Below are 27,079 nucleotides of genomic sequence, written 5' to 3' on the forward strand. Positions count from 1 at the left end.
GATTTCTTTAAAAAGCTAGGAATAAAACTACCATATGACCCAGAAATCCCTCTATTGGGCACATATCCTGAGAAAATCATAACTAAAAAAGACACATGTACTCCCATGTGCATTGCAGCACTATTTACAATAGCCAGGACATAGAAGCAACCTAGATGTCTGTTGACAGATGAATGGATAAAGAAGCTCTGATACATATATACAATGGACTATTACTCAGCTATAAAAAGACATAGATTTGAATCAGTTCTAGTGAGGTAGATGAACCAAGAACCTGTTATACAAAGTGAAGTAAGTCAGAGAAAAGCAAAAACGAAATATCATATACTAACACATATATATGAAATCTAGAAAAATGGTAATGATGAACCTATTTGAAGGGCAGGAATAGAGACTCAGACATAGAGAACAGACTTCTGGATACAGTGGGGTCAAGAGAGGGTGAGATGAATTGAGAGAGTAGCATTGAAATGTATATATATTACCATATGTAAAATAGATAGCTAATAGAAGTCGGTGTATAACACAGGGAGCTCAACCAGGTGCTCTGTGACAACCTAGAGGGCTGGGATGGGGTGGGAGGTAGGAGGGAGGTTCAAGAGGGTCGGGACATATGTATACCTATGACTGATTCATGTTGATGTATGGCAGAAACCAACCCAACACTGTAAAGCAATTATCCTCCAATTAAAAATAAAATTGTCTTTCTTAAAATAGGAAGCTTGCAAATGGAAATCGGTTCCCACTTTCCCCAGGACAGCTGTTTGCTTCAATTATTATTAAGCTCAGAATGGCTAAAACTGCTTTCTTTAAAATTAACAATGGTGGTGGTTTAGTCACTAAGTCATGTCCAACTCTTGCAACCCCATGGACTGTAGTCTGCCAGGCTCCTCTGTCTTTGGGATTCTCCAGGCAAGAATACTGGAGTGGGTTGCCATTTGCTTCTTCAAGGTATCTTCCTGACCCAGGAATCAAACCCTGGTCTCCTGCGTTGCAGGCAGATTCTTTACAAACTGAGCTACAAGGGAAACAAAACCAAAAGACTAGATTTATCCTGCAGGCAGAACACATAAGTTTTCCAGAATCCAAAGATGTTGTTGATTTCTTTTTGGACAAGTTCTGAAAAATTCACTAACAAACTTCTGTTGACTTCATGTATTCACATTGAACATGCATAGTAACCTTGGTGAGCAGCAAAGGACTGGTTAACTTTCCTTTGGTATATGCACAGTTACCTTAATTATTTGTTTTCTATTTTCTAATGGTGTTTGAAAATAGGGTTTTTTGTCTTTACAGCAAGAAGTATTTCATGTCTAGTTTTATTAATTAACAACATCTTACTTATTCTTCTTGGGAAGAACTTGATGGTTCTTCTGGGTCTGTTACTACTGTGCTGATTCACTGTACCCCAAAGAGCTTCTCCTCTCCTTGAGTGGGTCATAGATCAGATGGGTATTAATTTTGAATCAAGTAAATTGATCAAATAATGATCCCCTCCTTGAGTTTCAGGCATGTGCTAGGCCTGGGGATGAGAAAGACAGATAAAGTTTATGTCTTAAAAAGAGCTCACATTTGTCAAAGGCCTAAGGTATTCTCCAGACATTAAACTTCCGCTTAATGTTTTATCCTGCAGTTGCTTACCTCTCAACACTAATAAAAGGTAGAGCAAGAAGAAGCAGCTTCAGTTTTCTTTTAAGAAATGTCTATTCCTTTGAATTTAATGTTTATTTTCTTTCAAGTTTTGTGAGATCCTTATATATTTTAGACATTAATTTCTTAGATATATTGTTTTCTCCCATTCCACAAGTTGCTTTTTCACTCTGTTGATTGTTCCCTTTGCTATGCAGAAGCTTTTTAGTTTGATGTTTCCCTTGTCGATTTTTACTTTTGTTACCTGTGCTTTTAGTGTCATACTGATGAAATCACTGCATTTGTTACCCATGATTTTAGTGTCATACCCATGAAGTCACTGCCAAGACCAATGTCATGAACTTTAAACATGTTTTATTTTAGAAATTTAAGAGTTTCAGACATTACATTTAAGTTTATAAACCAACTTTGATTTTGATTGTTCTGCATAATGTAAGAAAAAGGTCCAACTTCATTTTTTTGCATATGGATATCTACTTTTCCAACACCATTATTTGAAAAGGCTATCCTTTCCCTATTGTGTTTTCTTGGCATCCTTGTCAAAGATCAGCTGGCTAGATATGTTTGGATTTATTTCTTGGTTCTCTATTATGTTCCTTATATCTATATATCTGTCTTTATGCCAGTGTTATATGGTTTTCATTGCAGTAGCTTTGTAATATATTTTGAATTTAGGAAGTATGATGCATCCAGCTTTGTTCTTATTTTTAAAGATTGATTTGGTTATTTGTGGTCCTTTGTGATTACATATGAATTTTGAAATCAAATCATTTTTTCTATTTCTGAAAAAAATGCCATTGGAATGTAATGGAAATAAAAACCACAGATATCACCTCACACCTGTCAGGATGGATATTACGAAAAAAAACCAAAGACAACATGTGTTGGCAAGGATGTGAAGAAATTGTAAACCAGGAACACTGTTTGTAGGAATACAAAATGATGTAGATGCTATGGAAAATAGATTGTTCAAAACTAAAAATACCATATGATCCAGCAATAATACTTTTTGATATTTATCTAAAATAAATGAAATTAGGATCTCAAGTGATATTAGCACCTGCATGTTTATTTCAGCACTATTTACAATGGAAAAACTAAATTTCCATCAATAGATGAATGGATAAAGAAAATGTGGTATCTGCATACAATGGAATATTATTCAGCAATAAAAAAGAAGGAAATTTTGCAACGTGCAAACATGGATGACCTTAAGGACATTATGCTAAGTGAAATAAGCCAGTCACAGAAGGCAAAATATGGCATGATTCCACTTGTATGAGGTATCTAAAAGAGTCAAATTCTTAGAAGGTGGAGGATGAAATGGGAAGTTATTAATCAACAGGCACAAAGTTTCAGTTAAGCAATATGAATATGTTCTAGAAATGTGGTGCAAAACACTTTACCTAGTCAGCAATATTATCTTGTACATTTAAAAATGTGATAAGAAGGTAGATTTCACGTTAAGCATTCTTAGTTTAGTTTAGTTCAGCCGATCGGTCATGTCCGACTCTTTGCGACCCCATGAATCGCAGCACGCCAGGCCTCCCTGTCCAACACCAACTCCCGGAGTTCACTCAGACTCACGTCCATTGAGTCAGTGATGCCATCAAGCCATCTCATCCTCGGTCGTCGCCTTCTCCTCCTGACCCCAATCCTTCCCAGCATCAGAGTCTTTTCCAATGAGTCAACTCTTCGCATGAGGTGGCCAAAGTACTGGAGTTTCCGCTTTAGCATCATTCCTTCCAAAGTAATCCCAGGGCTGATCTTCAGAATGGACTGGTTGGATCTCCTTGCAGTCCAAGGGACTCTCAAGAGTCTTCTCCAAAACCACAGTTCAAAAGCATCAATTCTTCAGTGCTAGGCCTTCTTCACAGTCCAACTCTCACATCCATACATGACCACTGGAAAAACCATAGCCTTGACAAGACGGACCTTAGTCGGCAAAGTAACGTCTCTGCTTTTGAATATACTATCTAGGTTGCTCATAAATTTTTTTCCAAGGAGTAAGCGTCTTTTAATTTCATGGCTGCAGTCACTATCTGCAGTGATTTTGGAGCCCCCCAAAATAAAGTCTGACACTGTTTCCACTGTTTCCCCATCTCTTTCCCATGAAGTGATGGGACCAGATGCCACGATCTTTGTTTTCTGAATGTTGATCTTTAAGCCAACTTTTTCACTCTCCACTTTCACTTTCATCAAGAGGCTTTTTAGTTCCTCTTCACTCTCTGCCATAAGGGTGGTGCCATCTGCATATCTGTGGTTATTGATATTTCTCCCGGCAATCTTGATTCCAGCTTGTGTTTCTTCCAGTCCAGTTTTTTTCATGATGTACTCTGCATAGAAGTTAAATAAGCAGGATGACAATATACAACCTTGATGTACTCCTTTTCCTATTTGGAACCAGTCTGTTGTTCCATGTCCAGTTCTAACTGTTGCTTCCTGACCTGCATACAGATTTCTCAAGAGGCAGGTCAGGTGGTTTGGTATTCCCATCTCTTTCAGAATTTTCCACAGTTTATTGTTATCCACACAGTCAAAGGCTTTGGCATAGTCAATAAAGCAGAAATAGATGTTTTTCTGGAACTCTCTTGCTTTTTCCATGATCCAGTGGATGTTGGCAATTTGATCTCTGGTTCCTCTGCCTTTTCTAAAACCAGCTTGAACATCAGGAAGTTTACGATTCATGTATTGCTGAACCTGGCTTGGAGAACTTTGAACATGACTTTACTAGCATGTGAGATGAGTGCAGTTGTGTGATAGTTTGAGCATTCTTTTGCATTGCCTTTCTTTGGGATTACCACAATAAAATAAAATTTGCAAAAAAGGGGAGAAAAAAAATCCAGCCTCTTCAGCCAAACCTCTGCTTTCAGATGTCCCTAGAAATTTCTTACACTCACTGTGCAACAAATACTTTCAAAGATAATCCTATACAAGAGACAGAAGATAGAAATCAAGTTCTAGAGGAAATGTGGCTCAAAACAAATATCTTTCCTAAGAATGTTTTCCCATTTCCCATTTTTTATTCATTAATTTATTTCTTCTTCCAAATGTCTAGGCAATTGAAACACTTTAATTCTCCATACCATAGACATTTTCTTATTAGGCAATTGACAGCAAGCTCAATGCATTGAAAAGTAACATAAGTTTACACACACAAGTGCAACTATAAAAAAACACTTTTGGTTGGCTTCTCTTCAAAGTTGCCACCCAGAAAAGAGTTTGATTAGGGAGTGTTCTATGTAGTATTTTACCTGCAGATACATGTTCTTGATTGTCCTCTCTTTATCTAGCTAGTGATTAAATTCTCATACCCTGCCTTGGTTTTTAATACTAGACAACATGGTCTTTGTTTTAATAAATACCTGTGCCTACATGGATTATTTTAGGAAGGTCACATAATACCAATGTGTCTGAGGCAGTATTTCTTGAAGAGAAGTTTAAACTAAAGGAAACCTGTTCAAGCGGAGAATTCTGTAAATGTAGTATTGTGGGAGTTGTTGAGAAAGGGGAATAAAAGGCTATTTTAATTGTATCTCTTCATATAGTTGTTGAAAACAATATGAAATCATTTGGTCCCATCTGCAGAAGGTGGTGCAGAGAAGGCAATGGCAACCCACTCCAGTACTCTTGCCTGGAAGACGCATGGATGGCAGAGCCTGGTGGGCTGAAATTCATGGGGTCACTAAGAATCGGACATGACTGAGCGACTTCACTTTCACTTTTCACTTTCATTCTTTGGAGAAGGAAATGGCAACCCACTCCAGTGTTCTTGCCTGGAGAATCGCAGGGATGGGAGAGCCTGGTGGCCTGCCGTCTCTGGGGTTGCACAGAGTCAGACAAGAGAAGTGACTTAGCAGCAGCAGCAGCAACAGAAGATGGTAAACTTGTCTGCAGCAGGAAAGGGAAGGTAGTGGCCTATGGGTGTGGTGTGTGGGAAAAAGGGCCAATGACTCTAATTATGAGTCTTTCTGGCCTTAAAATCCCACCTTCCTAGTCCTAAGAGGATAATATTAAATTCACTGATACTTGTAGGACTAGTTAAAACAGAAATTGTGATAATAGTAATGATCTTATAGGATTGTTGCATATGTTAAATGAGATGATCTATGTACTGCTACTGCTAAGTCACTTCAGTCGTGTCTGACTCTTGAGACCCCATATACGGCAGCCCACCAGGCTCCCCCATCTCTGGGATTCTCCAGGCAGGAACACTGGAGTGGGTTGCCATTTCCTTCTCCAATGGATGAAAGTGAAAAGTGAAAGGGAAGTCTCTCAGTCGTATCCGACTCTTAGCGACCCCATGGACTGCAGCCTACCAGGTTCCATCCATAGGATTTTCCAGGCAAGAGTACTGGAGTGGGGTGCCATTGCCTTCTCTGGATCTATGTACAGTACACTGGAAATATATATATGTGCTAGCTACTGTTGTTATTATAATTATTATATATACCTGAAGTCCTTACACTTCCATCAGGGTATGAAGAATTTTCTGTTCAAATTTCACTTCCTTTTAAGTGATGACTTTTTAAAAAACAGATTTATTGAGGTATAATTAATATTCAAAAAACACATTTAATATCTAAATTTGATGGGTTTGGACATATGTATACACGTGTGAAACTGAAGCATCTGAAACTTTGACTGAGTCCCATGCCATTGGGATAAGTCATTTGTCAAACTATCACAGGGGTGCAGCTGTGTTCAGCTGAGTACTGTGGGTGCCTTGTATTTGTCACTCTTGACTAAATGGGACTAAATGTGGAGTAATTTGAAACCTAATAACTAGTATCCCATTTCTAAGAGATATTTTGGTTAACAAACCCCTTTCTAAGATGTAAGTAAGCTGGGCTTTGTTTTTCTCATCCAGAGTTGATAGCCAAGATCAGATAAAGCATGAGGATGTGTTCGTGCCTGGAGTGGGCAAGAAAGGGAATCTTGGGCTCAGAGCCAATGATGAAAGACTGACTCTTTTGGGAGGGATGGCTTTGTGTGGTGCCAAGCTCCTGGCGCCTCTAGGACCAGGTTGAGCATGATGGAGGTAGGAGGGTGTGGGAGAATACTTTGCTGAGGGCGGGTGAATGCTTGATGTGTCACTAAAATTCCCAGCAGGCTGCCTGTAGCTCTCTGGCTGTGCAGTATGTTGCCAATGCCCGAGGAAAGATTTCAGGGCTAGTTTGGAAGGCTGCAAATTAAAAATGACTTACAGCTTTGGCCAGCTCAGTCTCTTCTGATCCAGCTAATTGTATAGTTATTCCAGTTCAGCCCAGTATCTTTCCTCTCAGTCTTGGCTTCCCCTGGGAGGCAAAGTTTAAAAGGGAAAGAAAATAGAAGATGTGGAAAAAAGAAAAAAACATTCCCCTCTGGTCCCCTGATGGAAAAGTTGATTAGATTTTTAGATCCCTGGTCTCTACCTTTTTTTCATCTTCACTATATACACAAATCAAGATTTTTTAAATTTATTCCTGAAGAAATGTCTCCCTCCCCTAATTGCTAATGAAAATAGTGTTCTTGCCAAAATTAACATTCTAGCCTCATTTTCTAAATATAGAGGAAGAGCTATCATGTTACCTTTGGATCAGTTCTGTACACTTGAAGAATTGGAATTTCCTTCAGTTATGTATTGTAGGAGTCTGATATTTTAAGAAAGGGTCCCATGGAGTCTTGTGGACTTTATAATGGCAATGTCTCTTGGTATGCAGGAAAACTAGTTGGGGTTTAAATAATAAAGTAGAAAAAGTAAAATAGATGCAATTATATTTGTACCTCTGACTGGTAGAGTGGGTCATCCCAGTTTTACTCCCATGGGGCTTATGAAAGTTTATCTTAGGGCACCTGAGTGATTCCTTGGAGGAAAATCAAGGAATGCAACCAATAGTTTATGCCAAGTTTTCAGAGGGCATTCCTGTTGACCACAGAGAGGAACAATTTGTTGAGAGGACATCCCTGGAGCATTTTTGTCCAGAGAAGGATCAGCCTAACTTGTATGAAAGGCATAAGAGAGAGAAGGCATGCTCATTCACTCTTAAAATTTTTTTTATTATAGTATAGTTGCTTTATAATTTTTGTTAGTTTTTGCTGTATAGCAAAGTGAATCAGCTATATGTATACATATATCCCCTGTTTTTTTGGATTTTCTTTCCATTTAGGTCACCACAGACCATTGAGTAGAGTTTCTTGTGCTACACAGTATGTTCTCATTAGTTGACCATTTTATGCATAGTCGCATAAAATACTATTGCCCTTTGGTGTCCATATATTTGTTCTCTTTGTCTGTGTCTCTATTTCTGCTTTGCAAATAGGTTCATCTGCACCATTTTTCTAGATTCCATATATATAAATTAATAGAATGATATTTGTTTTTCTGGCTTACTTCACTCTGTATGACAGTCTCTAGGTCCATATACATCTCTGCAAATGCCAAAACTGCATTCCTATTTAAGGCTGAGTGCTACTAATGTTAAGTCGCTTCAGTCGTGTACGACTCTGTGCAACCTCATAGATGGCAGCCACCAGGCTTCCCCATCCCTGGGATTCTCCAGGCAAGAACAATAGAGTGGGTTGCCATTTCCTTCTCCAATGCATGAAAGTGAAACGTGAAAGTGAAGTCGCTCAGTCGTGTCCAACTCCTAGCGACCCCATGGACCGCAGCCTACCAGGCTCCTCCATCCATGGGATTTTCCAGGCAAGAGTATTGGAGTGGGGTGCCATTGCCTTCTCCATTAGGGCTGAGTAGCAGGCCCCTCGCTTTGTCTTCCCCCCTGCTGCCCATCAGGGAGGGTGAGGAAGGCAGGGGTTGGGTGTGTGGCCTCTGGCCCTGATCTTCGGCCTCCTGTCCCTTGCCTCGGGGCGTCAGTGGGGGCCGTTGGTCTTCTGACACAGCAGATTGCTCCCGCTCATTCACTCTTAGTGCAAAGAGAAGCTTTATCTGTCTCCATCACCCTATGGTGCTCCCTTTCTCAGCCCTTCTCCCTTTACCCATCCTCTTACCACTTCTGAATGTGAATTCTCCATAAGAAAGGGGTTTTGTTGCTCAGTTGTGTCTGACTCTTTGCGGCCCTGTGAACTGTAGCCCACCAGGCTCCTCTGTCCATGGAATTATCCAGGCAAGAATACTGGAGTGGGTTGCTCTTTCCTCCTCCAGGGGATCTTCCTGACCCAGGGATCAAACCCAGGTCTCCTGCATTGCAGGCAAATTCTTTACCATCTGAGCTGCCAGGGCCTTCCCAGGTGGCACTGGTGGCCAATGAGGAGACACAAGAAATGAGGGTTCAATCCCTGGATTGGGAAGATCCCCTGGAGAAGGAAATGGCAACCCACTCCAGTGTTCTTGCCTGGAGAATCCCGTGGGCAGAGAAGCCTGGTGGGCTACAGTCCATGGGATCACAAAGAGTCGGACATGACTGAGTGCAGCACAGAACAAGGGCTTTTGTCTGTCTTATTCACTGTTAAATCCTCAGTGCTTAGAACAGTCCATAGCACCCAGTGAGCATTCTATAAATCACTTATTTTTAAATTAATAAATAAATAAATTAATAAATGGATTTATTAATAAATAAATAAATTTAAACAGGGGACTATTAAAGATGTTGCACGATGGAGTAAGGAGCTAACAAGATCTGTTGAAACTATAAGCAGAATTTACTAGGTAAAATTTAATAAGAAAAATGGGAAACCTTGCCATGGGTTCAAAGTTCGGTTATAAAATGTTCCCAGATGGGGAAATATAACTTGGTGGTTTCTAATGTGAAAAATTTAGTTGACAGTAAGTACAACATAAATTAGCAATGTGCTATGATTATGATAGAAATTTAATATGATCACAAATCCCATTGATTAAGATATGATATATAGAATAGAGAAGGTGATAGTACTTGTCTTCTTTATGCTGGTCAGCTGGTATTGGAGTACCTATGTTCTATTCTGTATGCTGTACTTAATATTAATAAATGACATATGTAAATAAAAATGCATTTAATGGAGACTAGCCAGAGAAGTAAGGGGATGTGGAATGGGAGGGATAATTGATAATACTGAGGATGTTTTTAGTCAGCTTAAGAAAGGGTTCAATGAGCTTTAGTCTTCCTGTATCTGAGGGACTGTTCAATGAAGAGGTTCAAGATGTGCTTCCTGTGGTAGCGGAGCCTAAAACTAGGGCAACTGGGCTGAAGTTTCAGAAAGACAGATTTTATCTTACTGCAAAGAAGGATTTCTAAATTTGTCTGATCTCTATGGAGTCTTGCAGGGAAGTGAATCTTCTGTATTTGGAGATATTCAAACAGTCTGCACAAAGATTGCACAAAGACTTGAGTGCCTGTTTGAGCCTGAGGATCCATGAGATATCTTCATTAGAGATAAGCAATGTGAGCAGGTGAAGCAGCCAGGAGGGGTGAGATGCTTCACTGATATCAGGGCCAGCCAGACACTGGAATTCTATCCACGAGTCACACAGCTTAAAGCCAGTTTAAAAGTGTTCTAATTTATCTGGTCTGGCTCTGTGACACCTGATTAATGTAACTCAAATCATCTGGAATTTGTATGTGGACTTAATCATTTATTGAGGACCGCTTATTGTACACTAGATCTATACCAAGTAATTACTAGGAATTGAGACAGAATAATGAATAAGATTCAGTCTCTGTCCTTAAGAATCCTAGGTATCTTGCTCGTAGGGCTCCTGTACCACTTCAGCTTGGAGGTTTCATTCTCAGACTTCACTGAGCATTTGATTCACTTCCTTATATAATCTTTATGCTAATTAGTTCTCCAGACAGACATTTCCTAAAGGGAAGGGATTATTTCTTTTTGTCCTTGAATGTTCACAGAATTTCAAAGCACAATGGTTGATATAGGAGTATGTGTTTATAAATGCTTATACAGGAATCCCTCCTTAATCATAAAACTCCTAGAAAACATAGATGGTAAGCTCCTTGACATAGGTCTTAGTGATGCTTTTTAAAATCTGGAACCAAAAGAAAAAGCAACAAAAGCAAAAAATAAGGGGAACTACATTGAACTAAAAAACTTTTGCTTAGCAAAGGGAACTGTCAATAAAGCTAAATGGCAGCCTACTGAATGGGAGAAAATATTTGCAAATGATATATCTGACAAAGGGCTAATATCCAAGATATATAAAGAACTCATACAATTCAGTCAAAGTACCCAAACAATTCAATTAAAAATGGACAGGAGATCTGAAAAGACATTCTTCCAAAGAAGACATTCATGTGGTCAACAGGTACATGAAAATATGCTCAACATCATTAATTATCAGGGAAATGCAAACTGAACCACAATGAAATATCACTCACATATATTAGAACAAATTTTCACAAAGACAACAAATAGCAAGTGTTGGTGAAGATTTGGAGAAAAAGGAGCCCTTGGGTATTATAGGTGGAAACACAAATTGAAGTAGCCACTATGGAAAACATTCTGGTGAGTCCTTAAAAAATTAAAAATTAGAGCTACTATATGATCCAGTAATCTCATTTCTTGGTATTTATCCAAAGAAAGCAAAAACACTAACTTGAAGACTTAATATCAATAATTCCCCTTTATTGGAAGGGGATATGTTCCAAGACCCCAGTGGGTGCCTGAAATATTGGATAGTATTAAATCCTGTGTATACTACATTTTCTCCCTTTTCCATACATACCAATGATAAATTTTAACTGATAAATTAGGCACAGTAAGATATTAATGACTAATAAAATAGAAAAATTATAACAATATACTGCAATAAAAGTTATATGAATATGGTCTCTCTTAAAATATTAAACAAATTTAATGATTTTTTTGTATTAATGAAGCATTTATCATATACTGTGGATGTAACTTTTGCAGTTTGAAGTGCACAAGCAAATATAGCATGGATTTCTTTTCCTTCACAATTTCATGGATAGAAGACTTGTTTTTATCATAGATCCTCACAACCTCAGCACTTTAGTACATCAAGAACTTTCACCTTTTCACTTAAAGGAAGCACTTTGTGGCTTCTCTTTGGTATATCTGAATTTCTAGTATCCCAACTCTTCCACTTTGGGGCCATTATTAAGTAAAATAAGAGTTACTAGAAGACAAGTACTGTGACACTATGGCAGTCTATCCAATAACCAAGGTGGCTATGCAGTAACTAAAAGGAAGATAAATTGAATAAAGGGATGATTTACATCCCAGACTATACGGGATGCGACTGTGTGAGATTTCATCATGCTATTTGTATGCACAACTTAAAGCTCCTGAATTGTTTATTTCTGGAATTTTTCAGTTATTATTTTTGGACTGCGATTGACTACAGGTAACTGAAACTGTGGGAAGCAAAACCATGGATAAGGGAGGATTACTTTATAAACATAATTGTGCTCTGCAAGTGAGTTGAGAACCAGAAGAAATCCTAAGAAAGACCAGCGGAGGTACAGTGGCTTAAGAACTGGAGGAATAATTAAGAAGTCTCCTCCTAGGCATTGAGGATGGGATCAGGGGTGGATTGGAGGTGATTGTGGGAGCTGACAAAGCCTGATTGGTTCAAGGATGACCGTGTCTTGGGAACAAAGCCACCAGACAGACCATTACAAAGAAGTTGGTCTTTACTCAGGGGTGCCCCAGCATCAGGAATCAAGTACATCATTCAGTACCCAATAGCACACATGGGAATGAGTTGAAGAAGCACTAGAACTCCAGGGTTTGAGTCATCTACAGGGAGAAGGAGGAGGTAGATTCAGAGCAGTCTGAGGCTCAGTGCCAAGATAGGCAGGCTCTCTCCTTAATGCAAGGGATGGGATGAGGTTCAGAGGATCAGGTTAGAACATAAGAAGAGTACTTATATCCACTGTCAGAGAGCACAGGCTAATTCTAATGAATAATGTTTGGAAAAAGCTGAACTCTTAAAATAAAAAAAAATTTTTTTTAAATTCTTTTTCAAATTCTTTTATTTAGATTATTACAGAATTTTGAGCAGAGTTCCCTGTGCCATACAGTAGGTCCTTGTTATTTATCTGTTTTCAATATAGCAGTGTGTACATGTCAATCCCAGGCTCTTAGTCTATCCCTCCTGCCCACCCTTTCCCCCTGGTAACCACAAGTTCATTCTCTAAGTCTGTGAGTTTGTTTCTGCTTTGTAGATAAGTTCATTTGCATCATTTAAAAAGAGTCCACATAAAAGTTCAGTTCAGTTCAGTCGCTCAGTCGTGTCTGACTCTTTGTGACCCCATGAATCGCAGCACCCCAGGCCTCCCTGTCTATCACCAACTCCCGGAGTTCACTCAGACTCATGTCCATAGTCAGTGATGCCATCCAGCCATCTCATCCTCTGTCGACTCCTTCTTCTCCTGCCCCCAATCCCTCCCAGCATCAAAGTCTTTTCCAATGAGTCAACTCTTCGCATGAGGTGGCCAAAGTACTGGAGCTTCAGCTTTAGCATCATTCCTTCCCAAAATCCCAGGGCTGATCTCCTTCAGAGTGGACTGATTGGATCTCCTTGCAGTCCAAGGGACTCTCAAGGGTCTTCTCCAACACCACAGTTCAAAAGCATCAATTCTTCAGTGCTCAGTCTTCTTCATAGTCCAACTCTCACATCCATACATGACCACAGGAAAAACCATAGCCTTGACTAGACGGACCTTAGTCGGCAAAGTAATGTCTCTGCTTTTGAATATACTATCCAGGTTGGTCATAACTTTTTTTCCAAGGAGTAAGCGTCTTTTAATTTCATGGCTGCAGTCACTATCTGCAGTGATTTTGGAGCCCCCAAAAATAAAGTCTGACACTGTTTCCACTGTTTCCCCATCTATTTCCCATGAAGTGATGGGACCAGATGCCATGACCTTTGTTTTCTGAATGTTGAGCTTTAAGCCAACATTTTCACTCTCCTCTTTCACTTTCATCAAGAGGCTTTTTAGTTCCTCTTCACTCTCTGCCATAAGGGTGGTGTCATCTGCATATCTGAGGTTATTGATATTTCTCCAGGCAATCTTGATTCCAGCTTGTGCTTCTTCCAGCCCAGCGTTTCTCATGATGTACTCTGCATAGAAGTTAAATAAGCAGGATGACAATATACAGCCTTGATGTACTCCTTTTCCTATTTGGAACCAGTCTGTTGTTCCATGTCCAGTTCTAACTGTTGCTTCCTGACCTGCATATAGGTTTCTCAAGAGGCAGGTCAGGTGATCTGGTATTCCCATCTCTTTCAGAATTTTCCGCAGTTTATTGTGATCCACACAGTCAAAGGCTTTGGCATAGTCAATAAAGCAGAAATAGATGTTTTTCAGGAACTCTCTTCCTTTTTCCATGATCCAGCGGATGTTGGCAATTTGATCTCTGGTTCCTCTGCCTTTTCTAAAACCAGCTTGAACATCAGGAAGTTCACGGTTCATGTATTGCTGAAGCCTGGCTTGGAGAATTTTGCGCATTACTTTACTAGCATGTGAGATGAGTGCAATTGTGTGGTAGTTTGAGCACTCTTTGGCATTGCCTTTCTTTGGGATTGGAATGAAAACTGACCTTTTCCAGTCCTGTGGCCACTGCTGAGTTTTCCAAATTTTCTGGCATATTGAGTGCAGCACTTTCACAGCATCATCTTTCAGGATTTGGAATAGCTCTACTGGAATTCCATCACCTCCACTAGCTTTGTTCATAGTGATGCTTTCTAAGGCCCACTTGACTTCAGATTCCAGGATGTCTGGCTCTAGATGAGTGATCACACCATCATGATTATCCAGGTTGTGAAGATCTTTTTTGTACAGTTCTTCCGTGTATTCTTGCCATCTCTTCTTAATAACTTCTGCATCTGTTAGGTCCATACCATTTCTGCCCTTTATCGAGCCCATCTTTGCTTTAAATGTTCCCTTGGTATCTCTAATTTTCTTGAAGAGATCTCTAGTCTTTCCCATTCTGTTGTTTTCCTCTATCTTTGCATTGATTCCTGAAGAAGGCTTTCTTATCTCTTCTTGCTGTTCTTTGGAACTCTGCATTCAGATGCTTATATTTTTCCTTTTCTAAGTTATACCATGATATTTGTCTTTGCTGTCTGATTTCACTTAGTATGATCTTCAAGTCTATCATGTTACTGCAAATGGCATTATTTCATTCTTATTTATAGATGCCTAATATTCCATTGTATATATGTACCTCATCTTCTTTATTCATTTATATGTTGGTGGACATTTAGGTTGTTTCCATGACTTGGCTATTGTGAACAGTGCTACAATGAAGATTAGGGCACATGTATTCTTTTAAACCAAGTTTTTTTTCTGGATATATGCCCAAGAGTAGGATTCCTGGATCATATGGTAGCTCTACTTTTAGTTTTTTAAGGAACCTCCATAATGTTCTCCATAGTGAATCTACCAATTAACATTTCCACCAGCAACATAGGAGGGTTCCTTTTTCTCCACACCATCTCCAGCATTTATTGTTTGTAGATTGTTTGATGAAGCCCATTCTGACTGGTGTAAAGTGATATCTCATTATAGTTTTGATTTTCATTTCTTTAATAATTAGTGATGCTGAGCATTTTTCCTGTGCCTTCTTGGCCATCTGTATGTCTTCTCTGAAGAAATGTTTGTTTAGATCTTCTGCCCATTTTTTGATTGGGTTGTTTTTAAGTTATTGAGTCACATGAACTGTAAATAAAGAAGTTTAACTGTTGTAAATTTTAAAGGCTAATCCTTTGTTAAACAAAGGATTAGTGTGTTGTCTTTTAATTTTGTTTATGGCATTCTTTGCTGTGCAAAAGCTTTAGAGTTTAATTAAGTCCTATTTGTTTATTTTTGCTTTTATTTCCCCTATTGTGGGAGATAGATCAAAAAAGATAATGTGATTCATGTCAAAGAGTGTTCTGCCTTGTTTTCCTCTAGGAATTTTATAGTATTCTAAATGTATAGTATAGTATAGGTCTTCAATCCATTTTGATTTTATTTTTGTGCATGGTGTTAAATTGTCCTTATTTCATTTTATTACATTTAGCTGTTCAGTTTTCCCAGCACTATCTATTGAAGAGACTGCCTTTCCTCCATCGTATAGTCTTGTCTCTTTTGCCATAGATTAATTGATCATATGGAGAAGTCAATGGCACCCCACTCCAGTACTCTTGCCTGGAAAATCCCATGGATGGAGGAGCCTGGTAGGCTGCAGTCCGTGGGGTTGCTAAGAGTCAGACACGACTGAACGACTTCACTTTCACTTTTCACTTTCATGCATTGGAGAAGGAAATGGCAACCCACTCCAGTGTTCTTGCCTGGTGAATCCCAGAGATGGGGGAGCCTGGTGGGCTGCTGTCTATGGGGTTGCACACAGTGGGACATGACTGAAGTGGCTTAGCAGCAGTAGCAGCAGCAATTGATCATAGGTGCATGGGTTTTTTCCTGGGCTTTCAATCTGTTCTATTGATCTGTATTTCTGTTTTTGTGCCAGTACTATACTGTTTTGATGTCTGTAGTTTGTAGTATAGTCTAAAGTCAGGGATTCTGATTCCTCCAGTTCCATTTTTCTTTCTCGAGATTGCTTTGTCTGTTGGGGATCTGTCAAGGAACGTTTAATTTTAAGGAATCCTATATGTTGTTTTCTGTTTCTCAAGGGCCCTCTGTCCCTTATCAGTTCCTGGAAAACAGGAATGAGCAGAGCTGCACGCAGTTCTCAAGACTGAGGTCATGAGGCAGAACGCATACATGGATTCATTTCGGTAACCTTTTACTTTACTGTAAAACTACTTAGTCATGTTCCTATTTCCAATACGTGGATTGTCTTCTGGCCCTGTATTGATTGTTATTCCCCTAGTTACTGTTGTTATGGCCCTATGACTATTGTTATTCCCTTAGTTACTGTTATTATGCATCTGGTTTTGGTGTTTTTTTACTTAACTTTATTTTTTGCCTAGAGCTTCCTTGCATTACAATATATAAGCACACACTGCCATGAATAAAGCACCCTTATTCCACTAGAGACTTGAGTCCCCAGCATCATTCTTTTCTTCGCCTTCTTTTTGTTGACTCCTGTCCCCAGGTTCTGGTCTGTCAAGAAGACCATAACAGGGATCTTTTGTGTCTATGTGCTGTGCTGTAGACTTCCAGGCTCCTCTGTTCATGGGGATTCTCCAGGCAAGAATACTGGAGTAGATTGCCATGCCCTCCCCCAGGGGATCTTCCCAACCTGGGGATTGAACCTAGGTCTCCTGCATTGCAGGCAGATTCTTTACCATCTGAGCCACTATAGGGAAGCCCAACAATACTGGAGTGTGTAGCCTATCCCTTCTCCAGAGAATCTTCCCAACCCAGGAATTGAATCAGGGTCTCCTGCTTTGCAGGTGGATTCTTTACCAGCTGAGCTACTAGGGAGGCCCTTTGTGTGTCTACACAAAGATCTTGTTTTAGTTATGTGAAAAATGCCATTGTTCATTTTATAGAGATTGCATTGAATCTGAAGATTGTCTTGGGTAGTATAGTAATTTTGTCAATATTGGTTTTTTCAATCCAAGAACATAGTGTATTTTTTCATTTGTTTGTGTCATCCTTGATTTCTTTCATTAACATCTTTATGGTTTTTGGAGTACAGGTCTTTTGTCTCCTTAGGTAAGTTTAATCCTAGGTATCTATTCTTTTTGATATGATAGTAAATGGAATTGTTTCTTTAATTTCTCTTTCTGATTTTTCATTGTTAGTGTATAGAAATGCAACAGAATTCTGTGTATTAATGTTGTATCTTGCCAGTTTATCAAATTCATTGATAAACTGAAGTAGTTTTCTGGTGGTGTCTTTAGGATTATCTATGTGTAGTATTGGAGAAGGCAATGGCAACCCGCTCCAGTACTCTTGCCTGGAAAATCCCATGGATGGAGGAGCCTGGTAGGCTGCAGTCCATGGGGTCGCTAAGAGTCGGACACGACTGAGCAACTTCACTTTCACTTTTCACTTTCATGCATTGGAGAAGGAAATGGCACCCACTCCAGTGTTCTTGCCTGGAGAATCCCAGGGACTGGGGAGCCCGGGGGGCTGCCGTCTATGGGGTCACACAGAGTCGGACACGACTGAAGCGACTTAGTAGCAGCAGCACGTGTAGTATCATGTTATCTGCAAACAGTGACAGCTTGATGTCTTCTCCATTTTGGGTTCATTTATATATTTTTCTTCCCTAATTACCATGGCTCAGTTCAGTTCAGTTCAGTCGCTCAGTCATGTCTGACTCTTTGCGACCCCATGAATTGCAGCACACCAGGCCTCCCTGTCCATCACCAACTCCCAGAGTTCACTCAGACTCACATCCATCGAGTCCGTGATGCCATCCAGCCATCTCATCCTCTGTCGTCCCCTTCTCCTCCTATCCCCAATCCCTCCCAGCATCAGAGTCTTTTCCAATGAGTCAACTCTTCACATGAGGTGGCCAAAGTACTGGAATTTCAGCTTTAGCATCATTCCTTCCACAGAAAACTATGTTGAATAAAAGTGGCAAGAGTGGATATCTTTGCCTTGTTTCTGATATTAGAAGAAATATTTTCAGCTTTTCACATTTGAGTATGATGTTAGCTGTGCATTTATCATATATGACCTTTATTATGTTAGGTTATGGTCCTTCTATCTCCACTTTCTGGATAGTTTTTATCATAAATGTGTGCTGAACTTTTTCAAAAGCTTTTTCTGTATATTTTGAGATGATCACATGGTTTTTATTCTTCAGTTTGTTAATGTGGAGTATCACACTGATTGATTTACATACTAAAAAATCCTTGTATCCCTGGATTATCCACTTGTATTATCCACTTGTCTCAGGTGGATAAATCCCACTTGATCATGGTGTATAACCATACATTTTATTGCTGGCTTTGGATTGCTAGTATTTTGTTGAGTAGTTTTGCATCTGTGTTCATCAGTGATAGTGGTCTGTAATTTTCCTTTTTGTAGTATCTTTGTCTGGCAGAATGAGTTTGGGAGAATTCTTTCCTCTGCAGTTTTGTTCTGCAATAGTTTCAAAAGAATAGGTATTAACTCTTTACATGTTTGATAGAATTCACCTGTGAACCCATCTGATCCTAAACTTTTGCTTGAAGGGGTTTTAAAATCACACTTTCAATGTCAGTACTTGTGATTGATCTGTTTCCTTTTTAAAATTTTTTAAATTAATTTTAAAATTATTTTATATTTTTGGTTGTACTGTGTCTTCACACAGTCTTTTTCTAATTGCAGAGAGTGGGGGCTACTCTCTAGTTGTGGTTCATTGGCTTTTCATTGCAGAGCATGGGCTCTAGGTGCACGGGTTTCAGCAGCTGCAGCACACAAGCTCAGTAGTTGCAGCTTACTGGCTCTATGGCACCGGCTTAGTAGTTGTAGTATACGGAATTAGTTGCTTCGTGGCATGTGGAATCTTCATGGGCCAGGGATTGAACATATTTGCCCTGCAATGACATGGAATTCCTATCCATTGTACCACCAGGGAAGTCCAGTTGGCCTGTTTCTGGTTTGTTTGTTTGTTTGTTTTTCCCTGTTTCAGTCTTGATAGATTGTAACCTTTTAAGAATTTGACCTTTTCTCCAGGTTCTCCATTTTACTGGCATATTTGCTTTTTGTAGTCTCTTATGATTCTTTGTATTTCTGTGGTGTCCATTGTAACTTCTCCATTTTCATTTCTAATTTTACTGATTTGAGTTCTCCCCCTTTTTTCTTGATGAGTCTGGCTAAGGGTTTATCAATTTTGTTTAACTTTTCAAAGAATGAGTTGGAAAAAAACTGAACTCTTTGCTCAGGTCTTTTCTTGGGCAAAGAGAATGTTTGATTTGGTCTAGCAGCCAAAAGAGAGGATTGTGGTGAGTAGAAGGAACCAGGGCTGGGTGCCCAGCTGAGCTGGCTAGGTTGACGCAGGTAGACATTATTTCATTTGAACAAACAATATACACTTTGTATCTTACTCCATTTTTACATTTTGAATTTTGTTTTCTTTTTGCATGGTTTCTCAGTAAAAATTCTTTTGCAAAAGTCCACACTTATTGAGACTTTCATAAAAGTGTGGAGTTAAGAGCACACACTGTGGACTCTGGAGACAAACCTCTAAGACTGTTAGCTTTGTGCTTACTATCTACGTGTCTTTGAGCAAATGTCTTTACTTTCCTAATCTTCCCTGTTCATGTTGTAAAGTACATTGTGAGGGTTAAGTGAGATAATTTCCATAAAGCTCATTACATACTATTTGAGTTCAGTCAGTGTTATCTGCGTGTTTATTAATGTTATCCAGGTGAAGAGGCAAGATGGCACCGGGAGAGTTTTCTGTCTCCTAGCTTTAAGGGAGATTTATTTGTATTTGAGAAAGAAGAGATATGTTCTTCTTTGGGCATGTTGAATTTATTAAGTCAGTGGAAATCTGGGTTGAATTATAGCTCAAGGTCTAGAGTTCAGAATGGGACAAAGCAGAAGGTTTGAATTTGTGTGTTAAGATGCAGAGATGGTCATTCAAAGAGAATGTCCAAGAAGAGTGTTTGAGATAAAGAGGAGAAGCCATGTTTCCAGGATGTCTGTCTTTCATATTCAAGGATTATCAGAGGAAATAGACTTTGAAGGGGATCAGAATGAGCAGTCAGAGATAAATAAAAAAGCAGGATAGAGAAAGGTTGGGGGTCAAAGGAGGCATGTTTAAATATGGAAGGAGTTGTCAAGGAAGATAAGTCAAGTGAACCAGAATTAGAGATGGCCATGAAATCTGGCAATTATTATGTCACTTATTTCCTTGGTCAGGGCAGGCAATGGAGCAGTCTTGACAAAACCAAACTGCTGTTTGTTGAAAAATAAAAGGACATATTTACATATTAAAGGAAAAATCAGATTAGAAAATCATGTACCTAGTATGACTAATTGTTTACTTAAAACAATGAAAAGAGATTTAAGAAATTTTTACATTGGTGATGGTCATTAAAGCATAATAATTTCTTTGGTAATACCAATTGTTAATTGTTTTTAAAGAGTGAAAGTTCAAGCTTCCCCGCCCCACCTTTTTTTCCCTCATTTGCTTCTCATACTATTTGTCTTTTATCATTTTCCATTATATTTTATTATCTAATATTGAACATAGTTCCCTGTGCTATATAGTAGGATTTTTTTTTAATCTGTTTTACACACAGTAACTTGTATTGCCAGTCCCAAACTCCTAATTTATATCCGCTCTCTACCTACTTTCCCCTTTGGTAGCCATGACTTTGTTTTCTATATCTATGATCTGTTTCTATTTTTTTTAATTGGAGGATAATTGCTTTACAATGTTGTATTGGTTTCACCATATAACAATGTGAATCAGTCAATATTATTTATATATATATAAGTTTATATATATATGTATATATATATAAAATCCCTCCCTCTTCAGTCTCCCTTACATCCCACCTATCTAGGTCATTACAGAATTCCAGACTGGGCTCCCTGTGTTATGTAGCAGCTTCCCACTAGTTATCTATGTTACACATGACAGTGTATATACATCAATGCTACTTTCTTAATTTGCCCTACCCTCTCTTTCCCCTGCTGTGTCCACAAGTTCATTCTCTGTGTCTGCATCTCCATTCCTTCCCTGCAAACAGGTTCATCAGCACTATTTCTCCAGATTCCATGTATATATGTTACTATGTGATATTTTTCTGTTTTGTGAGCAAGTTCATTTATATAATAGATTCCACATATAAGTTATATCATATGATATTTGTCTTTCTCCATCTGACTTACTTCATTGAGTATGATAATCTCTAGGTCCATCCATGTTGCTGTATTATTTCACTTTTTTATGGCTGAATGGTATTCCATTGTGTGTGTATAGGCATACCTGTGTGTAGTATGTGTATGTGTATCATCTTTATCTATTTATCTGTTGATGAATATTTAGGTTGTTTCCATATCTTGGAAATTGTACATTTTGATGCTATGAACATTTGGGTGCATATATCTTTATGAATTAGAGTTTTCATCTTTTCTGGATATATGCTCAGGAGTGGAATTGCTGGATCATATGGTAATTTTCTACTTTTAGTTTTTTAAGTAACTTCCATACTACTTTCCATAGTAGCTGCACCAATTTACATTCTCACCAAAAGTGGAAGAGGGTTCTTTTTCTCTGTACCCTCTCCAGCATTTATTATCTGTAGGCTTTAAAAAATAAAAAAAATTATTTATTTTAATTGGAGGCTAATTACTTTATAATATTGTAGTGCTTTTTGCCATACATTGACATGAATCAACCATGGGTGTACATGTGTTCCCCATCCTGAACCCCTCTCCCACCTCCTTCCCCATCCCATCCCTCAGGGTCATCCCAGTGCACCAGTCCTGAGCACCCTGTCTCATGCATCGAACCTGGACTGGCGATCTCTTTCACATATGATAATTTACATGTTTCAATGCTATTCTCTCAAATCATCCCACCCTCACCTTCTCCCAGAGTCCAAAAGACTGTTCTGTACATCTGTGTATCTTTTGCTGTCTCGGATATAGGGTCATTGTTACCATCTTTCTAAATTCCATGTATATGCATTAGTATACTATATTGGCGTTTTTCTTTTTGACTTACTTCACTCTGTATAATCGGCTCCAGTTTCATCCACCTCATTAGAACTGATTCAAATGTATTCTTTTTAATGGCTGAGTAATACTCCATTATGTATATGTACCATAGCTTTCTTATCCATTCATCTACCGACGGACATCTAGGTTGCTTCCATGTCCTGGCTATTGTACACAGTGCTGGGATGAACATTGGGGTACATATGTCTCTTTCAATTCTGGTTTCCTCAGTGTGTATGCCCAGTAGTGGAATTGCTGGGTCGTGTGGCAGTTCAGTTCCAGTTTTTTAAGGAATCTCCACACTGTTCTCCATAGTGGCTGTACTAGTTTACATTCCCAGCAACAGTGTAAGAGGGTTCCCTTTTCTCCACACCCTCTCCAGCATTTATTTTTTGTAGACTTTTTGATAGTGGCCATTCTGACTGGTGTGAGATGGTACCTCATTGTGGTTTTGATTTTCATTTTTCTGATAATGAGTGATGTTGAGCATCTTTCATGTGTTTGTTAGCCATCTGTATTGTCTTCTTTGGAAAGATGTCTATTTAGTTCTTTGGCCCAGTTTTTGATTGGGTCATTTGTTTTTCTGGAATTGAGCTACAGGAGCTGCTTTTATATTTTTGAGATTAAGTCTTTGTCAGTTGCTTCATTTGCTATTATTTTCTCCAATTCTGAAGGCTGTTTTTTCACCTTGCTTATAGTTTGGAAGTTTACCTTCCTCTGCAATTTTCTGGAAGAGTTTGAGTAGGATAGGTGTTAGCTCTTCTATAAATTTTTGGTAGAATTCAGCTGTGAAGCTGTCTGGTCCTGAGCTTTTGTTTGCTGAAAGATTTCTGATTACAGTTTCAACTTCCCTGCTTGTGATGGGTCTGTTAAGATTTTCTGTTTCTTCCTGGTTCAGTTTGGCAAAGTTATACTTTTCTAAGAATTTGTCCATTTCTTCCAAGTTGTCTATTTTATTGGCATATAGTTGAAATAGTAGTCTCTTATGATTCTTTGCATTTCTGTGTTTGTTGTGATTTCTCCATTTTCATTTCTAATTTTGTTGATTTGATTCTTCTCCCTTTTTTCCTTGATGAGTCTGGCTAATTGTTCGTCTATTTTATTTATCTTCTCAAAGAATTAGCTTTTAGCTTTTTGATTTTTGCTATGGTCTCCTTTGTTTCTTTTTCACTTTTTTATGCCCTAATTTTTATGATTTCTCTCCTTCTACTAATGTTGGGGTTCTTCATTTCTTCTTTTCTAGTTGTTTTAGGCACAGAGTTATGTTATTTATTTGATTTTTCTCTTGTTTCTTGAGGTAAGATTGTATTGCTATGAACCTTCCCCTTAGTACTAATTTTATTGAGTCCCATAGGTTTGGGGTTGTTATGTTTTCATTTTAATTCATTTATATGCATATTTTGATTTCTTTTGTGATTTGTTGGTTATTCAGAAGCGTGTTGTTTAGCCTCCATATGTTGGTATTTTTAATATTTTTTTTCCTGTAGTGGACATCTAATCTTACTGTATTGTGATCAGAAAAGATGCTTGGAATGATTTCAATTGTTTTGAATTTACCAAGGCTACATTTATGGCCCAGGATGTGATCTATCCTGGAGAAGGTTCTGTGTGCACTTGAGAAAAAGGTGAAATTCATTGTTTTGGGGAGAAATGTCCTATAGATATCAATTAGGTCTAACTGATCTATTGAATCATTTAAAATTTGTGTTTCCTTGCTAATTTTCTGTTTAGGTGATCTATCCATTGGTGTTAGTGGAGTATTAAAGTCTCCCACTATTATTGTGTAACTGTTAATTTCCCCATTCATACTTGTTAGCATTTGCCTTATGTATTGCTGTGCTCCTATGTTGGGTGCATATATATTTGTAATTGTTATATCTTCTTCGTGGATTGATCCTTTGATCATTATGCAGTGTCCTTCTTTGTCTCTTTTCACAGCCTTTGTTTTAAAGTCTATTTTATCTGATATGAGTATTGCTACTCTTGCTTTCTTTTGGTCTCCATTTGTGTGAAATATCTTTTTCCAGCCCTTCACTTTCAGTCTGTATGTGTCCCTTGTTTTGAGGTGTATCTCTTGTAGACAGCATATATAGGGGTCTTGTTTTTGTATCCATTCAGCCAGTCTTTGTCTTTTGGTTGGGGCATTCAGCCCATTTACATTTAAGATAATTATTGATAAGTATGATCCCATTGCCATTTACTTTGTTGTTTTGGGTTTGAGTTTATACACCTTTTCTGTGTTTCCTGTCTAGAGAAAATCTTTAGCATTTGTTGGAGAGCTGGTTTGGTGGTGCTGAATTCTCTCAGCTTTGTAAAGCTTTTGATTTCTCCTTCATGTTTGAATGAGATCCTAGTTGGGTACAGTAATCTGGGTTGTAGCTTTTTATCCTTCATCACTTTAAGTATGTCTTGCTGTTCCCTTCTAGCCTGAAGAATTTCTATTGAAAGATCAGCTGTTATCCTCATGGGAATCCCCTTGTGTGTTATTTGTTGTTTTTTCCTTGCTGCTTTTAATATTTGTTTTTTTGTGTTTGATGTTTGTTAATTTGATTAATATGTGTCTTAGAGTGTTTTCACCTTGGGGTTATCCTGTTTGGGGCCCTCTGGGTTTCTTGGACTTGGGTGACTATTTCCTTCCCCATTTTAGGGAAGTTTTCAACTATTATCTCCTCAAGTATTTTCTCATAGCCTTTCTTTTTGTCTTCTTCTGGGATTCCTAGGATTTGAATGTTGAAGCGTTTGGCATAGTCCCAGAGGTCTCTGAGATTGTCCTCAATTCTTTTAATTCTTTTTTCCTCTGTGCTTCATTTATTTCCACCATTCTATCTTCCGCCTCACTTATCCTATCTTCTGCATCAGTTATTATACTGTTGGTTCCCTCCAGAGTGTTTTTGATCTCAGTTATTGCATTATTCATTATTGATTGACTCTTTTTTATTTCTTCTAGGTCCTTGCTAGACATTTCTTGCATCTTCTCAATCCTTGTCTATAGACTATTTGTCTGTAACTCCATTTAGTTTTCAAGGTTTTGGATCATTTTTACTATCATTATTCTGAATTATTTTTCAGGTAGACTCCATATCTCCTCCTCTTTGGTTTGGTGGGCTTTTATCATGTTCCTTTACCTACTGAATATTTCTCTGCCTTTTCATCTTGTTTAGATTGCTGTGTTTGGGGTGGCTTTTCTGTATAATGGAAGTCTGTGGTTCCTCTTTATTGTGGAGGTTCCTCCCTGTGGGTGGGGTTGGACGAGTGTCTTGTCAACCTTCCTGGTTCAGGAAGCTTGTGTCAGTGTTCTAGTGGGTGGATCATTGACACAAGAGGAATTGGATCTCTTCTCTCTGGAGTGCAATAAAGTATCCAGTAGTGAGTTTTGAGGTGTCTGTGGGTTTGGTGTGACCTTGGGCAGTCTGTATACTAATGCTCAGGGCTATGTTCCTGCATTGCTGGAGAATTGGCGTGGTATTTCTTGCTCTGGAACTTGTTGGCTCTTGGATGGAGCTTGGTTTCAGTGGAGGCTTTTGGATGAGCTCTTGTTGATTAATGTTCCCTGGAGTCAGGAGTTTTCTGGTGCTCTCAGAAAACTGAGATTTGGGGTTTAAGCCTCCTGCCTCTGGTTTTCAGTTTTATTCTTATGGTAGCCTCAAGACTTCTCCATCCATACAGCACCAATGATAAAACATCTAGGTTAGTGGAGAAAAGATTCTCCACAGTGAGGGACACCCAGAGAGCTTTGCAGTGTTACATGGAGAAAAGAAGAGAAGAGGGAGGAGGGAGACAGAGGTGAGCAGGAGGAGAAGAGGGGGAATCAAAAGGGGAGAGCACAATCTAGCCAATAATCAAATCCCTATATGCTCCCCACAGCCTGGAACACCCAGAGAGGTTCACGGAGTTACATAGAGAAGAGAAGAGGGAGGAAGGAGATAAAGGTGATGAGGAGGGGAGTCAAAAGGAGGGAGACAGATCTAGCCAGCAATCAATTCCCAGAGTGTTCCCCACAGCCCAGAAAACCCAAAGAGATTCACAGAGTTAGGTAGAGAAGAGAAGGGAGGGAGGAGATAGAGATGATCTGGGGGAGAAAAAGCAGAGTCAAAAGGGAGAGAGGGCAACCAAGCCAGTAATCACACTCATAATGGGTACTGAAGATTGGATTCTTAAAGGTACAAAATTGATAACAAATACTAAAAAGCAAAATTAAAATCTAGAGTAGAGGTTAGACTTTCAAAAACATAATATTAAAAAACAAAGCAGAATCACAAAAATTATAAAAAGTATATATGAAATTTGAGCATTCTTTGGCATTGCCTTTCTTTGGGATTGGAATGAAAATTGACCTTTTCCAGTCCTGTGGCCACTGCTAAGTTTTCCAAATTTGCTGACATATTGAGTGCACCACTTTAACAGCATTATCTTTTAGGACTTAAATAGCTCAACTGGAATTCCATCACCTCCGCTAGCTTTGTTTGTAGTGGTGCTTCCTAAGGCCCACTTGACTTCTCATTCCAGGATGTCTCGCTCTAGGTGGGTGTGAGTGATCACACCATCATGAATATCTGTGTCGTGAAGATCTTTTTTGTACAGTTTTTCTGTGTATTTTTGCCATCTCTTCTTAATATCTTCTGCTTCTGTTAGGTCCATACCATTTCTGTCCTTTATTGAGCTCATCTTTGCATGAAATGTTCCCTTGGTATCTCTAATTTTCTTGAAGAAATCTCTAATCTCTCCCATTCTAATGTTTTCCTCTATTTCTTTGCATTGATCACTGAGGAAGGCTTTCTTATCTCTCCTTGCTATTCTGTGGAACTCGGCATTCAAATGGGTATATCTTTCCTTATATCCTTTGCTTTTCACTTCTCTACCTTTCACAGCTATTTGTAAGGCCTCCTCAGACAGCCATTTTGTTTTTT

General features: G+C 38.7%; 1 long non-coding RNA gene across 4 annotated transcripts in view; it reads left to right on the plus strand.

The window, feature by feature from the left end:
• The window catches only part of LOC138419496 (uncharacterized), a 374,854-nt gene that overhangs the window by 301,123 nt on the left and 46,652 nt on the right, over positions 1-27,079 (plus strand). For 2 of the 4 annotated variants that reach the window (XR_011248994.1, XR_011248995.1), the window contains exon 8: positions 16,226-16,330. The exons of the other annotated variants lie outside the window; for them this stretch is intronic. This is a non-coding gene — a long non-coding RNA (uncharacterized lncRNA). The remainder of the gene's footprint in view (positions 1-16,225; positions 16,331-27,079) is intronic. 4 annotated transcript variants of the gene reach the window in all.

The sequence above is a fragment of the Ovis canadensis genome, chromosome 1 (assembly GCF_042477335.2).
Source record: "Ovis canadensis isolate MfBH-ARS-UI-01 breed Bighorn chromosome 1, ARS-UI_OviCan_v2, whole genome shotgun sequence".
In the NCBI taxonomy this organism is placed as follows: Eukaryota; Metazoa; Chordata; class Mammalia; order Artiodactyla; family Bovidae; genus Ovis; species Ovis canadensis.